This window comes from Nasonia vitripennis (assembly GCF_009193385.2).
Source record: "Nasonia vitripennis strain AsymCx chromosome 1 unlocalized genomic scaffold, Nvit_psr_1.1 chr1_random0001, whole genome shotgun sequence".
In the NCBI taxonomy this organism is placed as follows: domain Eukaryota; kingdom Metazoa; phylum Arthropoda; class Insecta; order Hymenoptera; family Pteromalidae; genus Nasonia; species Nasonia vitripennis.
The window spans coordinates 263,593-279,595 of record NW_022279587.1 but is presented as its reverse complement, the minus strand read 5'-3'; the positions used below and the strand labels follow the sequence as shown (position 1 = coordinate 279,595).

General features: G+C 43.6%; 1 protein-coding gene across 8 annotated transcripts in view; it reads left to right on the top strand.

Annotated features, from left to right (window-relative positions):
• LOC116415961 overlaps positions 1–16,003 on the top strand; it is a 203,300-nt gene that overhangs the window by 28,927 nt on the left and 158,370 nt on the right. Inside the window, exon 1 of one of the 8 annotated variants that reach the window (XR_004345096.1) lies at positions 4,473–4,540. The exons of the other annotated variants lie outside the window; for them this stretch is intronic. The gene's annotated coding sequence lies outside the window, so the exon portion shown is untranslated. Of the gene's footprint in view, positions 1–4,472; positions 4,541–16,003 lie in introns of those variants that run through there. 8 annotated transcript variants of the gene reach the window in all.

The window sequence follows — 16,003 nt, the reverse complement described above, 5'->3', positions numbered from 1 at the left end:
ATTCAAAATCGAGGTTAACGGTGCCCCTCGTAGCGTTTCGGTAGAGCTTTTAAAGCCCGCATTTTTCATTTTAGAAAACTTAGTCGACGATGTAGCAGGTCCTAGCGACAGTTTGAATGACAATCAGCCACCTGTCCCGCGTCCAGTACTAAAAACGTACGAGCGTAAAAACGTAAAATTTGCGTCAAATCTCAAATCACAAGCTTAGCTTCGTGACTTAGTTTGTAAGCAGCGTTTCACACTTTTGTACCTTAGTCTTAAGTTTACATATTCATGCGATTCTTTCTGTACTCTCAACTCTTCCGGTGCTCCTTGCAGAGCTTGCAAGTTGAGCAACAAGAATCTCGGGGGGGAGTGTGTAGGGAGCTTCCTCCGCTAGTCAGGAGCGGGGAGCTCCGCCATGTTTGAGCGAGAGAGAGGGAGAGCGAAGGAGCGCATGTAGCCGCCTGCGTGCGGCAGAACGTTTCAGGCGCTTGTGCTAACCAGACCTACAATAAAGAAATTTCATCCAGAAGAAGCGGGAGGACATTCTTCGTTCCTCAACTCCTAACCTTCAGCACGAGAGAGTAGGACTCTCCACGACGTCCTCTCTGACGTCCAATCTTACAATATATACTGGATGATAGTATAGCTCGTGAGTCAGTGGTGGCTTGTCTCTCAAATGCTGTGAAGAACTTGAAGAAAAATGGACATCATCATTGATATTTAGTTTTTCAAAAGTCCGAAACTCCCTAATGTACCAAAAGTGCTCATTGGGTAGTCACATCACTGTTTGGTATACAAGATTTAAATGAAAATATGCGGCGGCAAAATGAATAGTTGACTAGAGAGAAACACGGATTGGACTATTTTGAAGGTGAAGTGAATTTGAAAATGCTTTACCGAAGACTGAAAGACATTACAAAAAGTCTGAGGAAAATGTATGTGAGAGGTAGCGTGAAATGGGCTATGTTATATAAAATTATTGCTTGTTAAATTATTAATTTAGAAACCGATAGCTCCTGTCCTTCTTTTAATTGTTTATTCTCCGATGCATATTGTATACATCGCGTTGTTAAACCTGTTGAAATATTAAATTTATTTTGTCAAGCGTATGTCGACTAAGCAGTGCAATACACTGGAAAGAATGAATTGTAAAACTGCGCTAAATGAAGAGTGGATATAAAAGCGGTAGTGTAAGTCGAGTGAGTTAGTTGGAATGTAGTCGTCATAAGGAATCATGTATCGGTGCTTATATCTGTATCAATAAAAGTATATTTTACACATATTTTAACAAAACCCTTCTACCAAAGATATAGATGTGCATTGAATAACGCTCATCGATTGAAAAATTGGTTGCGTTTACAAGAACACCGATACTTCTATCCTGAGGAGCAAATTTGTAATGGACAGCCTTCAAATATTAAAAATTCTATCATGCATACCATCGCACACTGTAGGTGTGTTTCCTGCGGACCAGATACCTTGTGTGTGGTCTAAACCGGCTGCGTTCGTTGTAAACACTGACGATCATACTAAACCGGGGATGCATTGGATTTAGTATGATCAAGTCGGGTAATGCAATGTATTTTGATAGTTTTGGCATGCCATCGTTTGTACCGGCCCACATCAATCGTTTGCGAAAAAAATGTAAACAATTTTGTTGGAATGCGGTTCGCCTGCAGGATACGTCATCTGATGTTTGCGGACAATATTGTATTATGTTTTTACATTATATGGATTAGGTTTTAAAAAGTTTTTAGATAATTTCTCCGATAATTTGAATAACAATGATAAAATAGTTAGAAAGTTTGTGAAATACGAGAAAAATGCTGACAGAGGTCTCGTTGAAAACGGCGGTTGCATAGTCAGATGTATACAAAGCTGCAGCTCTAAAATGTCATTGTTATAACACAAACCTACCGGTATTATTCTTACATTCCAAATAATTTGATACTTGTCATGCATTGGTAATGTTCACTTTGTTTATGAAACGTTGGTGCTTTCCACCTCTGCCTTACATTGACCAAGAGTATATTAAAGCTCGACTCCAGAGCGCTGCACAGTATTTATTCAAGAACAGTCGAGTAAATCAGTGAGATTAGAAGGTTAAAAAATATGAAAAATGGAGCATCAAGAAGCATCCATTAACCAACAACCACACCAGTTGTTTTGCGCCTTCTACCCGCCCAGCAAGTCTTATTCGAAGAAGGCTATCTTCGGTCTGAAATACGATTTCTTGGACGATCCATACTTCAAACCAGTGGTGCGATTATTAAATTCGGACTTTACTGGTATCGCTTTCTCATACGACGGGTGGCAAGAACTGAAGTCCAATTTCGCTGAAATCTCCAATTTGGATAAGCAGAAAATTCGTGGTACTGGATGGTCGATAAAGTTTACACCAGGACATCACGATAAAGCCATTATTATTGGAGAAGAGAGTACACCCAATTAGGCGAAAAGACCAAGAAAAAGATTTCGGCGACATATCTTGCTGAACAAGGTGGCATTTGAGTTCTTAAATGAATATATATCGAAGTGTATTGATATACGTCTTGACTGTTTATTAGCTATATCGGATAATGTAAGCTTTGCAATACAAAAAATTGTAGAATACATGTAAATAAAAGTTTACATGGCTTTTCCGACGCATCTTCGCGTGCCTATGCAGCCGCTGTCTATATTCGAATTGATGCAGGCGACAGCAACTATCGTGTCTCACTTCTAGCGGCCAAGACAAAGGTAGCTCCAGTTAAAGACTTGACATGGCTGAGGCGCAAGCCACACATTACACACCTTGTATTGTTAAACAATATGTAAATTAATTCGATGACATAGTGTTGACTCGTATCGTCAACAGTGTTGATTCGCGCTCTGACCATTTTGAAAATTAAACCACGCTTATTAAAAATGATATTCAATATATACTGTACGAAATTACTTCATTATATATGTACAATTTCATAGATTCTTTATATAAAAAAAAATTGAAGCCTGATTTTATTTGTATTACCTACCATCCATACAAAAAGCCAGTCTTCTTTTTTAAATCTCCATTTACTCGTTCATATATATTTGTGTCATTAAAATTTTAATAATTATTTAAAATTTTTTATATAAAAAAAATGTGATACTACATTCAAAATCTCTAATTCTTATGTTGCCCCCCCCCCCTCTATGTCCGCAGTACAATAGCGGTAGGCAGACGGGTCTCCCATCCTCTCCAACGAAAACATGGGTATTAATTACATATAAACATTTCTCGAGGATGATATCACCAAGGCTCCAACGAGCCCCAGCACTATGACAATATTTAGGTTCGCCATAGTGCTAGGATAACTACTGACGTAGTCAAATAGCATGCAAAATTTTAGATTATTATATCAATCCGTTTCAGAGTTATAATGAGGACAAAATTTAGTTAACGGATACGTACATACATACATTATTTTAAAACCTTTTATGCGGACTTAGGAACTTCAAAAATATCGAAATTCATCAAAATCTTAGATTAGAAAATTTGCACCGTTACAAAGCTTTCTCTTAGAGAAAGCAAAACGGACTGTTTATCCATTATGCTAAAGTAAAAACAAAGAAAATAAGGCTTGGTGGATTAAAATCCACTGATGAGTAGAAGCTGAGATATAGAGACGTCTAAGAACGAACACACACACACACACACACACATGCATCTGTCTGTACGGACATTTTACAAAGACTTGCATCAAAACACACTTTCTAAATGTGTTTACACAAACTCTAAAAATTACTATTACAAGGCTTCCTAAGTTAGGAAGCAAAAGAAAAAAAAACATGCATTACCCGAATGTAGTATCTTACTTATCTCGACTTAAATAAAGAAAATTACCCCTAAAATGTTAATAAAATATTTTGAAATATTTCTAAGAAAATGTATTATGATCTTATTATTTTACATTTCTAAAAATTGTTTTATGAATATTCTAAAATAATGCTGAGTAATATGACTTGGAAAGATTATAAAAATATATCAAAATATTTTATCAATATACATGCTGCTGCCAAATAAAAAAGGTGTCTGCATAATATTTATAAAATATTTTAAAATCTTGAAAAGAAATGTATCAAAATCTCGTAATTTAATATTTATTTAAAATATTTTGCTAGCCTTTTAAAATATGTTTAAAAATTATTTCATATTGTTTTTAACATTTTTCATAATATTTTATTCCTATATATTTTCGTGAACCAAATAAAAATGTTTCTAACAAAAAATTATGAAATCGCGCTTCGCGTTCGTAATGCCTGTCGGTGCTTATACAGTATTATCCTGTTTTTGTTTCAATATTGTTGTCAAAGTTTTGATTGGTATTCTTCTGGCGGTCATCAAAACTATCATCAAAACTACTGGAAAATTAGTAACTTATTTGTATTTGTATCAATTATTTATTTTTGTTTCTAGATATTCTTACAATATATCTTATTTTAATTTTATTTTTTTGTAATTTCAGATAAATAATACAACACTTTTGTATCGCAGTTTTCAAGAGGAAGTAAACAAAAGGATGATATTTCGTTTGTAGGATTTCAATTAGAATATTAGAAAATTGATTATTTAGATATTTAGCATAGTTTAGAGGGATGTAGATGTACTTACAAGGAAAGGTACCCAACCCGAACTCACCGATTTTGATGATTTTCATATATGTTGTAGAACATAAAAAAATAAGAGACACGTATTTTTTTTTATCGGCTAATTTTCACTTTTAAGGGGTAAAAACCTCCCCTAAAGTTAACCCCCAAAAAGCGGTTTTTGTAAATATCTCGGCTTAAAATTAATATTTTTCAATGAAACAAATTGGAGGTTATTTCTTACAAAAAGAGCAAGTATTTCATGGTGATTTGAAGAGTAAGGGTAGCATCCCCTATTTTTTAGGGGTTGAAAACATATATTTTTTGGCATAATTTTATAATAAAAATGTTTAAACCGACTAAAAAAAATTGGAAAAAATGTTTAAACATCCTTAATAACAAAATTTAGTTGACGTCTTTCGGTGTTTTCATAAATATTATCCCTAAGGGGGTAAACCACCCCTAACACAAAATAACTGTAAATATGTAATTCAATACATAATATTTCGTAGAAAGTTTGTATATAGAGGTTTTCGAGGTCGCTGATTACAAATCTGTTATCAGATTTTGAAAATTCAAAATGGCAGAACCAATATGGCGGACGGAAATATCGAAAAAAAATTTTATATAATAAAAAAGTTTTAAACGACTAAAAAAATTGGAAAAAATTTGTAAACATCTATAATAAACAAATTAAGTTTTTCGATTTTTTCATAGATACTACCCTTTAGGGGGTAAACCACCCCTAACACAAAATAACTATAAGTATACTTCAATCCATAATATTTTGTAGAAGGTTTGTATATAAGGGTTTTCGAGATCGCTCTTTGCAAATCTGATATCAGATTTTGAAAATTCAAAATGGCGGAACCAATGTGGTGGACGAAAATGTCGAAAAAAAATTTTAACTTTCATAAAAACTTGTTATAAATGTGTGATCTTTGTAGCCTGTACATGTGAACTAAAGAGCCTTAAACCCTAAACCCCTGAAGAACAAATAGGCTATATAGTTGTGCTTTTTAACCAAACCACCTCGAATTCCTAAATTTGTAAACAAGAAAATTCTGTGTGTGAAGCAGTTTAATAATTTCCGTATAAATTGTTATCAGAATGTTATTGAAATTCCTTTATTGTAAATTCAACTTATAATGTATTTTTGTTTATAATATTAGAGTATAATAATAATCTACAATCTTTTATCTTTTGCCATAGTGCATTTTTTGTATTGAGCATAAAATATATTATTTTACGATGTTTTTACAATAATGGTAGTCCTCATAAAAGTGTTTAAAGCACAATGCTTTTTTGCACCAACCACATCGTACAATTGCAATGTTTGTGCACCCTTCTATTTCACAATGTGTTGCACAAGACTTTCCAAAACTGAAATCTATAGGATTATCAAATTTATCTGGTTTTTCATTGACGTAACCGCTTTTATACCAGGAATATTTAAACAAATCTATATATCTCGGTGAAGACAGTTGGTTGTGAACCAATGATTGAAGTTTAATTATATTATTTCTCACATGTAAATTCATATCATGATCCATTAACATTACATTATCAGAAAATGTTCGGACAAAGTTTTTCCAAATACGGAATCCATAGACATCAAGTGGTTGTATTTTTCCTGTGGTTCCAGTTGGAATTTTTTTTATGTTAATAATTTTATTTTGTGGCATTGTTTCTTCTATAACTTTGTCACAATGACCACTCCAAGAATCAAGTAATAGTATTGAGTGATGGCCTACATAGGGATAAAATATTTTTTCCAACCAGATTTTGAAGTGATCTGCAATTAAACGACTTACTAATTAACTGATCAACGATATTACAATGTAAAAATTGTTATTAGTTCCCTTACTTGTTGTTAATTTTCCAGATTTGGATGCTTCCACGTACACGTTTTCTGGTCTAAATATGTTTTGTTCTACAATAGGGCCAAACTTGCCACTTGGTTCCTTTAAAACAAGAAATAGCGGTGAACAACAGTTGTCCAGTAGCTGATATTAGTGGCTGTATAGTATAACTATGCGTTGTTGCTGAAATTGACTGTACCAGACATTGCACTTGCTTTTCTCCTTCTACTGCTAATGTTCTTCCAGAATGCATTTCTAGCTTAAATCCGCTCTGATCTGTATTATACAAATTTTCGAGTCCAATCCTTGGTATACACGATTTAACGTCATCGATAAATGCTTCAGCTTTAGCCGTAAGTTCTGCACTACTTTCTAGTGTTTTTCTTGTTATGAACTTATTTATTTTCCTAGAAACTATTCGGTGTGCTTGCTTAAATTTGAGTAACCAATGTTTAGAAGCTTTGAATCTAATATCATCAAAACCAATTTCTTTTTTAGCTTGTAAGGCCCATCGAATTATATCTTCATCATGGATAATTGAACCACTGTCGAGAGCTGCTTGAAAATTATCCAGGGTATACTTGTGGGGACCCATCCTGGTCACCCCCGGAGTCACAGACGCAAGCAGCGTCTCGTCCCTCGACCAGACTTCAGTTGACCATCCGGCCACCGGCTTCCCGCGGCGCCGCCTCCGAGCCACCACGATGCGTGGCGATCCGGCGACGCGCTCGAGCTTGCCCGCCATCGTTATCAGAGAGCATCTAGCGTTCGTTCAGGCAACACGCTCGAGAAGAGAGAGAACCTGTTTTATACTTCGTCAATAAATCGCATTTTAACTTAGACACGAGTCTACTCATTTCTACAACCTGCTGCGTTGCCTCAGATCCCGAATTAAGGAGCGCGAAACCCTCGTCGTTCCAAAGTGGTGACCCCGACATCGAGCAACAGCGGAGCAACATCAACCGACGCGCACGAGCGGCAGCCATTTTTGGAGCGTGGCGTCGCTTTCTTCGAAACATCGCATCGCAGCAGCATCTTCTCGAGCCACGGAGCCCATCTACAGCCCGGACTCGGGACCTTAAAAAACGTTTTTTTTGCACCGGAGGAAAGGCCCATCTACAGCCACCGTCGGTGCGCCCGGCTTCTACGGCCATCTTCACCGAGGACAGCAGTCCAGCCCGGCTTATACGGCCAACCCCGAGGTCGCCCCGCACCAGCCCCTATACAGCGAACGTGCCGGGGTCGCACCTCCCGCTCACCGGCGTACAGCAGCGACAGCAGCCAGCCGCAACCTTCGTCCTGCAGCAACACCGACAAAGACGTAGGTCTCTCGGCAGCGAAGGTACAACACCTCTTTTCTTTTTCTGGAGACCACGCGCGACCCGCGAGTCGCTCCTTTTTTTTCGTGCGTCGCGCAGAGGCACTCCGTCGAGTCGCTCTCTTCTTCGCGAAGTGTTTTCTCCCGGTCGAAAAGAAAAAAGAAAAAGCTGTCGCAGGCGCATCGCCATCGCAGCCTCGCGCACGCCTTGAGCCGGCATTTTTACACCAACGACCATCTCACTCTTACGCTCGCACTAAGCACGCTCGCACCTCGCCGCCAAGGTCAAGGTCGCTCGAGCACGCGCTTCTCGCATACAAAACCGCAACGCGCGGCCATTTTGTTTTTTTTCTCTTCTCTCTCCTTCGAGCGCGCTCGCCGCCGAGCCTCTCGCGCCGCGATCGAGGCCGCTCAAGCCGCACGCTTCGCGTTTCGTCGCTACAGCGACACACGCCTCTCGTAACCCAGAAGGCAAAACAAATTCGCTGGCATCACTACGCGCTCGCCGTCGCGCATCTTTGTGCGCATTTCGCAGGCACGCGCGAGCCACGCATTCGTATAGAACCGCTTCGCTGTAAGCGAGCGGCCATCTTTTCCATTTCTGCGTCGAGCAGCAACCGCGCGCGCTTCGCTGGCTCCGCTTAAACGCCTCGCGCCCCGCCAGGTGTCTCGCCAGACGTACCTCGCCGTGACACAGCGAGCGCAGCAAATAACCACGCGCTCGCGGGCACGCGCGGAGCTGCGAGCAGCTCGCCGCGCGCTGAATTTTTCGGGCAACTCCGAGGACGAATACATGATTCACACGCCGCCTCGCCCGTCAGCAGAAGCCACGCAGACCGAAGACCAGCGGTCCTCGTGTCAACAAGCGCGACCCGACCAACAACAAGGCAACATGTTTTCGGAGCAGTCGCTACAGAACGGCCCGCGCGCGAATCAACAACAACAACAACAGTTCGGCGCGTCTCTCGAACCGCCGGATAACCGTTATCCTAATTTCGACCTTCGCAACGATCAAAACGACAAGCGCGAAGTCGACGCTGCTTCGAAGTGCACGCTACCGCCGTATTGGACATTTAATCCGAGCCTTTGGTTCTCGCAAGCCGAATCGTCTTTTCGCTCCAACAGAGTCACCAGAGACGTCGCGAAGTACGACCTCATCGTGGCAGGCCTGCCGCAAGACGTCGCTCAGGAGGTTTCGGACGTCATCCTCAACCCTCCAGCAGAGCAGCGCTACGAGACTCTGAAGGCAGCCGTCCTGAAGCGTCTCACCGTCTCCGCCGACCACAAGCTCCACCAGCTCCTCAACGAGGTCCAGCTCGGCGACAGGACGCCCTCGCAGCTCTTGCGCTACATGCGCCGCCACGGAGGATCTGCAGTCTCCGACGAGGCCCTGCGCGTCAAATGGCTCGACCTTCTGCCATCACACACGAGCCGTCTCTGCAGAGTGCTCAAGGTACCAGCGCTAGACGAACTAGCTGCACTCGCAGACGAGCTCGTCCTTCCGAGCAGCCAGGTCTGCGCAACCTCACGTCCAGTCTCGCCAGTATCCAGCGGCGTCTCCTCAGGCAACGCCACACCTCAGCCAAACCAGGAGCTGACCTCGCTTCGCCTCGCCATGGCCCACATCTCGACGATGCTCCAGCAGCAGTCAATTACACTGCAGTCCATCGCGACCACGCTAGCAGCAGGCCAGCAGCAACAACAACGACAGCAGCCCATTCAACAACAGCAACAGCAGCAGCGTGGTCGCTCAGCCACGCGCTCGTCATCTCGCCAGCGGCAGACTCGCTCCACCTCGCCAGCAGCAAACCCAGCATGGTGCTGGTATCACCAGCGCTTCGCGAGCGAGGCCACGCAATGCAGGCCTCCCTGCTCCTATCCAATGCCGGGAAACTAGAAGCGCCGCCGCACCCTCAGGCAGCTGCGGTTGGCGCCATCAACGAGCAACGCCTGCACGTCGTCGACCGAACCTCACGACTTAGGTTCCTGGTCGATACCGGCTCGGCAGTCTCATTGCTGCCCCGATCTTTCTTCTCACGACCGCTCCAATGCGCCCCACTGAAGCTCAGCGCAGCGAACTCCACTTCCATCGATACATACGGCGCTCATCGCATGGATCTGGACCTGCGCCTGCGCCGGCCTTTCAAGTGGCAATTCATCATCGCAGAAGTCGCAAACCCCATAATAGGCGCAGATTTCCTGGCGCACTTTGGGCTAGTCGTCGACATGCAGCGACGGCGCCTCATCGACCCCGACTCATCCCGCCACGCAATTGGCTCAATTCGTCCGACAGACACGCACTCGGTCGAAGTCGTCATCTCAGCGGACGTAGCTGAAGGAATCTTCGCCGAACTTCTCCGCAAATACAGCGACTTAGCGACTCCAGGAAGCACGATCATCGCCCTTCCGGGCCTCGACACTCAGCACCACATCGTCACCACCGGACCACCAGCAGCAGCCAAGGCTCGCCGTCTCCTTGGTCCTCGCCTCGAAGCTGCTAAGGCCGAATTCCGGATGCTGATGGAGATGGGGATTGTGAGACTGTCAGACAGCTCCTGGGCCAGTCCACTTCGTCTTGTATTAAAACCCGACGGCACGTACCGCATAACAGGCGACTACCGACAGCTGAACAGCCGCACCGTGCCAGATCGATACCCTCTTCCAATCATCGAAGATCTGTTGCTCAGCATTGGAGGAAATATTTTCTCAGTGATAGATCTAAAGAAGGCCTTCTACCAGTTGCCACTCGCACCAGAAGACGCGCACAAGACGGCCATCATTACGCCTTTCGGCCTCTTCGAATTCACGAGGTCCTCGCTGGGCTTGCGCAACGCCGCCCAGTCGCTGCAGCGGGCCATGGACCAGCTGTTGCGCGACCTGCCATTCGCCCGAGCATATCTAGACGATATCATCGTCGCTTCAACGAGCGCTGAAGAGCACGCCGAGCACCTCAAGAAACTCTTTGACGTACTACGAGCGGCCAGTATGAAGGTCAACCCCGACAAATGCATATTAGGAAAGAAGCAGGTGACGTACCTAGGATACGAGGTCTCCGCCGAGGGCTCCAGGCCGCCACAAAACCGAATCGACGCCATCCAGGCTTTCCCGAAGCCCAGCAACACCTCGCAACTCCGGCGGTTTCTTGGGCTCATCAATTATTACCGACGGTGCATTCCGGGCGCAGCGCGCCTCCTTGCACCGCTCAACGACCTTCTGCAGCACCTACCACCGAAGAAGAAAAAGGCCTACCCGATTACCTGGACGCCAGCTGCAAAGGATGCCTTCGTCGCGTGCAAGAGCGCGTTCGCCCAGGCAGCCAGAACCACTTTCCTGCGAGACAACGCACCCAGGAGGTTGCTCACCGACGCTTCGGATCACGCCATAGGCGCAGCGCTCGAGCAGCAGGAAATCGACGGCTCCTGGAGGCCCCTTGGCTTCTTCTCGAGGAAGCTCTCCAGCGCAGAACGGAACTACAGCACCTACGACCGGGAGCTCCTCGCAGCCTTCGCAGCAGTAAAGCATTTCAAGGGCATCCTGGAGGGAGGACCCTTCACCCTTCTGACTGACCATAAGCCGCTCACGTACGCAGCTCAGCAGCCGACAGAAAGAGCCTCGCCACGACAAGCACGACAGCTCGACTACATTTTACAATTCCAGGTCTCATTGGCGTACACCAAGGGCCCTGACAACGTCGCAGCAGATGCGCTCTCCAGGGTCGAAGCAATCGACATGCCGGGCAGCCTGGACCTGGCGACCCTGGCGAAACATCAGGCAACAGACGCGGACCTCCCGCACATCCTCGGCTCACCAGCACCATCGCTCACGCTCCGGCCTCTCACCTTCGGCAACGACGTGCTGCACTGCGCCACCGACAACAATCTGGTACGTCCTTACATCCCCCGGAAGCTCCGGAAGACCGTGTTCGACGTCACGCACGGTCTTTCGCATCCGAGCATCCGGGCAACCATCAGACAGATCAGCGCCAAATACGTCTGGCCCAGCATGCGCAAGGACATCGCGCGCTGGGCTCGCACATGCGTGCCTTGCCAGCAATCGAAGGTGAGCCGCCACAACCGCGCAGCCCTGGGAGATTTCGACGCCCCGGATGCGCGCTTCAACCATCTCCACCTGGACATCGTCAAACTGCCTCTCCACTCGGGGATGCAGTACTGCCTGACGATCCTCGATCGTTTCTCCAGGTGGCCAGAAGCCATCCCGATGCCAGATCAGCAGGCCTCTACCACCGCACGAGTTTTTTTTCGACCGATGGATCAGCGTCTACGGCACACCGCTAACCATCACGACAGACCAGGGCGCGCAGTTCGAGGCTGCGCTCTTCGCAGAGCTGGCGCGCATCATCGGAGCCGACAGGGTGCGCACCACCCCCTATCACCCGCAATCAAACGGCATGGTCGAGAGGCTCCACCGCACGCTTAAAGGCGCCCTGATGTGCTGCGCCCCGACGCCTTGGCCCACCGCGCTCCCAGCAGTGCTGCTCGGTTTGCGCTCCACCTTCAAGGAGGATCTACAGGCCTCGCCAGCAGAGATGTTGTTCGGGACGACGCTGCGACTGCCAGGCGACTTCTTCGTCCCGTCATCGCATCCAGGAGTCAACGCTCCTGCCTTCGTCGTCGAGCTCAGGACTCTAATACAGAAGCTGCGCGCGGTTCCCGGCTCCAGGCACGCCGCACCGCAAGCGCCCTTCTTCCACCCAGACCTACGTACCTGCAAGTATGTTTTCAGGCGAGTCGAGACCGTAAGGAGGACTCTCGAGCCCCCGTACTCTGGCCCTTACAAGGTACTGGAGCGCCTCAACGACAGGGTCTACCGCATCGAGATCAACGGCCAGTCCAAGGCCATCTCCACGGCTTCGCTGAAGCCGGCCTTCATCGAGTCGGCGGATCGAGTCCGCTCTCCGCCGGCCTCACCGAGCGCCGCTTCTCCGAAGCCAACGGACCGAGAGGACTCCCCGTTGGCCTCTCCTAGTCAGGCTACACCTGCGTCGGCGGATCGAGGGCCCTCTCCGCCGGCCTCTCCGCAGCCAGCTTCGCCGAGCGCGCGGCCTGTACAAGCGCCAGCCCCGGCAGCTCCCAACTCACAGCCAGCGCCCCAGCCTGCCTCGACGCAGGCCTCGACGGTGCCAGCACAGCTGGCAGCGCCCGCTCCGGAGGCCCAGTCTCCACACCAGCACGCCTCGCAGCCGCTCCAGGCGCAGGCCTCTCCAACACCACCGGGCCTGCCACCTTCGTCAGCACGAGCGAGCCGAGACAACTCCCTCAACAGGCAACCTACCCGAGTCTCGTTCCTCCTCAAGCCGCTCGTCACTGGCGGGGGAGTAGCTGTGGGGACCCATCCTGGTCACCCCCGGAGTCACAGACGCAAGCAGCGTCTCGTCCCTCGACCAGACTTCAGTTGACCATCCGGCCACCGGCTTCCCGCGGCGCCGCCTCCGAGCCACCACGATGCGTGGCGATCCGGCGACGCGCTCGAGCTTGCCCGCCATCGTTATCAGAAAGCATCTAGCGTTCGTTCAGGCAACACGCTCGAGAAGAGAGAGAACCTGTTTTGTACTTCGTCAATAAATCGCATTTTAACTTAGACACGAGTCTACTCATTTCTACAACCTGCTGCGTTGCCTCAGATCCCGAATTAAGGAGCGCGAAACCCTCGTCGTTCCAAATACTGACAAATTTGTGCTACTTTTTCTCTATACGTGCCACCTTTATTAATTGAATGAGCCCAACGACGTAGCTGACTAATAGATGATACTTTTTTGAATCTGTTTTGCACTGTTTTGAGACTTAAATTTTGCTTCGTTTTGCTACTTCTCCAAAATTCTACAGCTCTTTTTTTGTATTCAAAATCTAGTTCTTCATTATCTGCTGTACATTGATTTGTTGGTGCTATATCCGGATCAGGAAAATGATGTTGCACTTCATCTTCAATTATTTCCGCATTATGGTCTTTATACTCTTCTTGAAAATCCAAAGAGTCATCAGTAATCATTTCTACATCGTTGAAATCATGTGTTGCATCTATTAAAATTTCTTTTATTTTTTCGGCCAACTCTGTTTCGTGATAATTCGTGACACTATCTGGTATGTTTAACGCTTGAAAGTATGCTAATAATAAGTTTAGAACGTTTAACGGATTAATTTTCATTTTTCAATCTAAAATGAAAACAAGCGGTAAAATTTATACAAGCTGTGTTTTTGCATGTAAGGCACGACTGCTACATTTCTACCAGAATAAAACGAGTGAATGTAAATTGAATCAAATCATTAATTTATGCATTGGAGAAGAATTCTCGTTCCACTTTGTGATGTTCGGAAAACTATATTTTTGGTTTTATTCAACTTTTATTCACTTTGAAATTGAATAATGTAAATCTATATAAAATCACTAAAGAAAATTTTCTACAACTGTATGATACCACTGACAAACAAAAAGTCGTACTATTCGTACTTTCTGGCATCGAACTAGAATACCCACAAAACTCACTCACTGCCTAAAAAATAACACAGGCAGCTGAGGTAAACACTCGATGAAAACAATCTAAAAAAAGAACATACTGATTCGCACATATCGTCAACAACTTTTATGAGTGAAAGACATTTATCTGTGGAATTATCATTGAATGTACGATAACATTCATTAAACTAATGAATGCATATAAAATTCCCTTTCAATAACAACGTGTTCTTTAATTGCAAATGAAGTTCGAGTATTAATATTCTTTTATGTATTTTTACCAATAACAAAAATTATCATAGTAATATAATAATAATAATAATAAGAAGAAGAATAAGCATAATTGCAATAGCAATAATAACAGTAATACTGATAATAGCAATGATAATGAAAAATAATAATAATAATTAGAATAATATTTATTATTAAATTTAGATTTTTTGATAAATTCATTAAATCGTAGCAAATAGTATTATTATGGAATTCCAGATTGTAAATATTTTACTATAGATACAATAATCATTACTTCGAGAATTCATCTAAAAAACTTTCGGCTTACGAAATAATTGTAACAATGAAAAACTCCCAAGTTTGACAACATTAAATTTTATTACAAAACGCAAAAGAGTTTGATAAACTAATTTTATTAACCTATGTTTTTTCATTTGCAAAAAAGTGTGGACTTTTTGAATTTATAAAATTATATAATTATGCAATTTATGAAATACTTTATAATTTATGAAATTACTTTTGAAATTATGCTAATTTATAAAAGCAGAAAAATAAATAATCATTGATTGAAACATAAAACGAGACGTTATTTGTTACATACAAAATGATAGAATAAAATATCGGTAATATGTCTATACTCGTGTCTACGGTAAAGCATAGGCCTTCGGCTTGTCTGGAGGTTAGGGGTTTAGAGTCGTTTGGTTAAAAAGCACAACCATTTAGCCTATTTGTTCTTTAGGGGTTTAGGGTTTAAGGCTCTTTAGTTCACATGTACAGGCTACAAAGATCACACATTTGTAAACAAGTTTTTTTGAAAGTTAAAATTTTTTTTCGACATTTTCGTCCACCACATTGGTTTCGCCATTTTGTATTTTTAAAATCAGATTTGTAAAGAGCGATCTCGAAAACCCCTATATACAAACCTTCTACAAAATATTATGGATTGAAGTATACTTATAGTTATTTTGTGTTAGGGGTGGTTTACCCCCCTATGGGGAAGTATCTATGAAAAAACCGAAAAACTTAATTTGTTTATTATAGATGTTTACAAATTTTTTCCAAATTTTTTAGTCGTTTAAAACTTTTTTATTATATAAAATTTTTTTTCGATATTTCCGTCCGCCATATTGGATCCGCCATTTTGAATTTTCAAAATCTGATACAGATTTGTAATCAGCGACCTCGAAAACCTCTATATACAAACTTTCTACGAAATATTATGTATTGAATTACATATTTACAGTTATTTTGTGTTAGGGGTGGTTTACCCCCTTAGGGATAATATTTATGAAAACACCGAAAAACGTCAACTAAATTTTGTTATTAAGGATGTTTAAACATTTTTTCCAATTTTTTTTAGTCGGTTTAAACATTTTTATTATAAAATTATGCCAAAAAATATATGTTTTCAACCCCTAAAAAATAGGGGATGCTACCCTTACTCATCAAATCACCATGAAATACTTGCTCTTTTTGTAAGAAATAACCTCCAATTTGTTTCATTGAAAAATATTAATTTTAAGCCGAG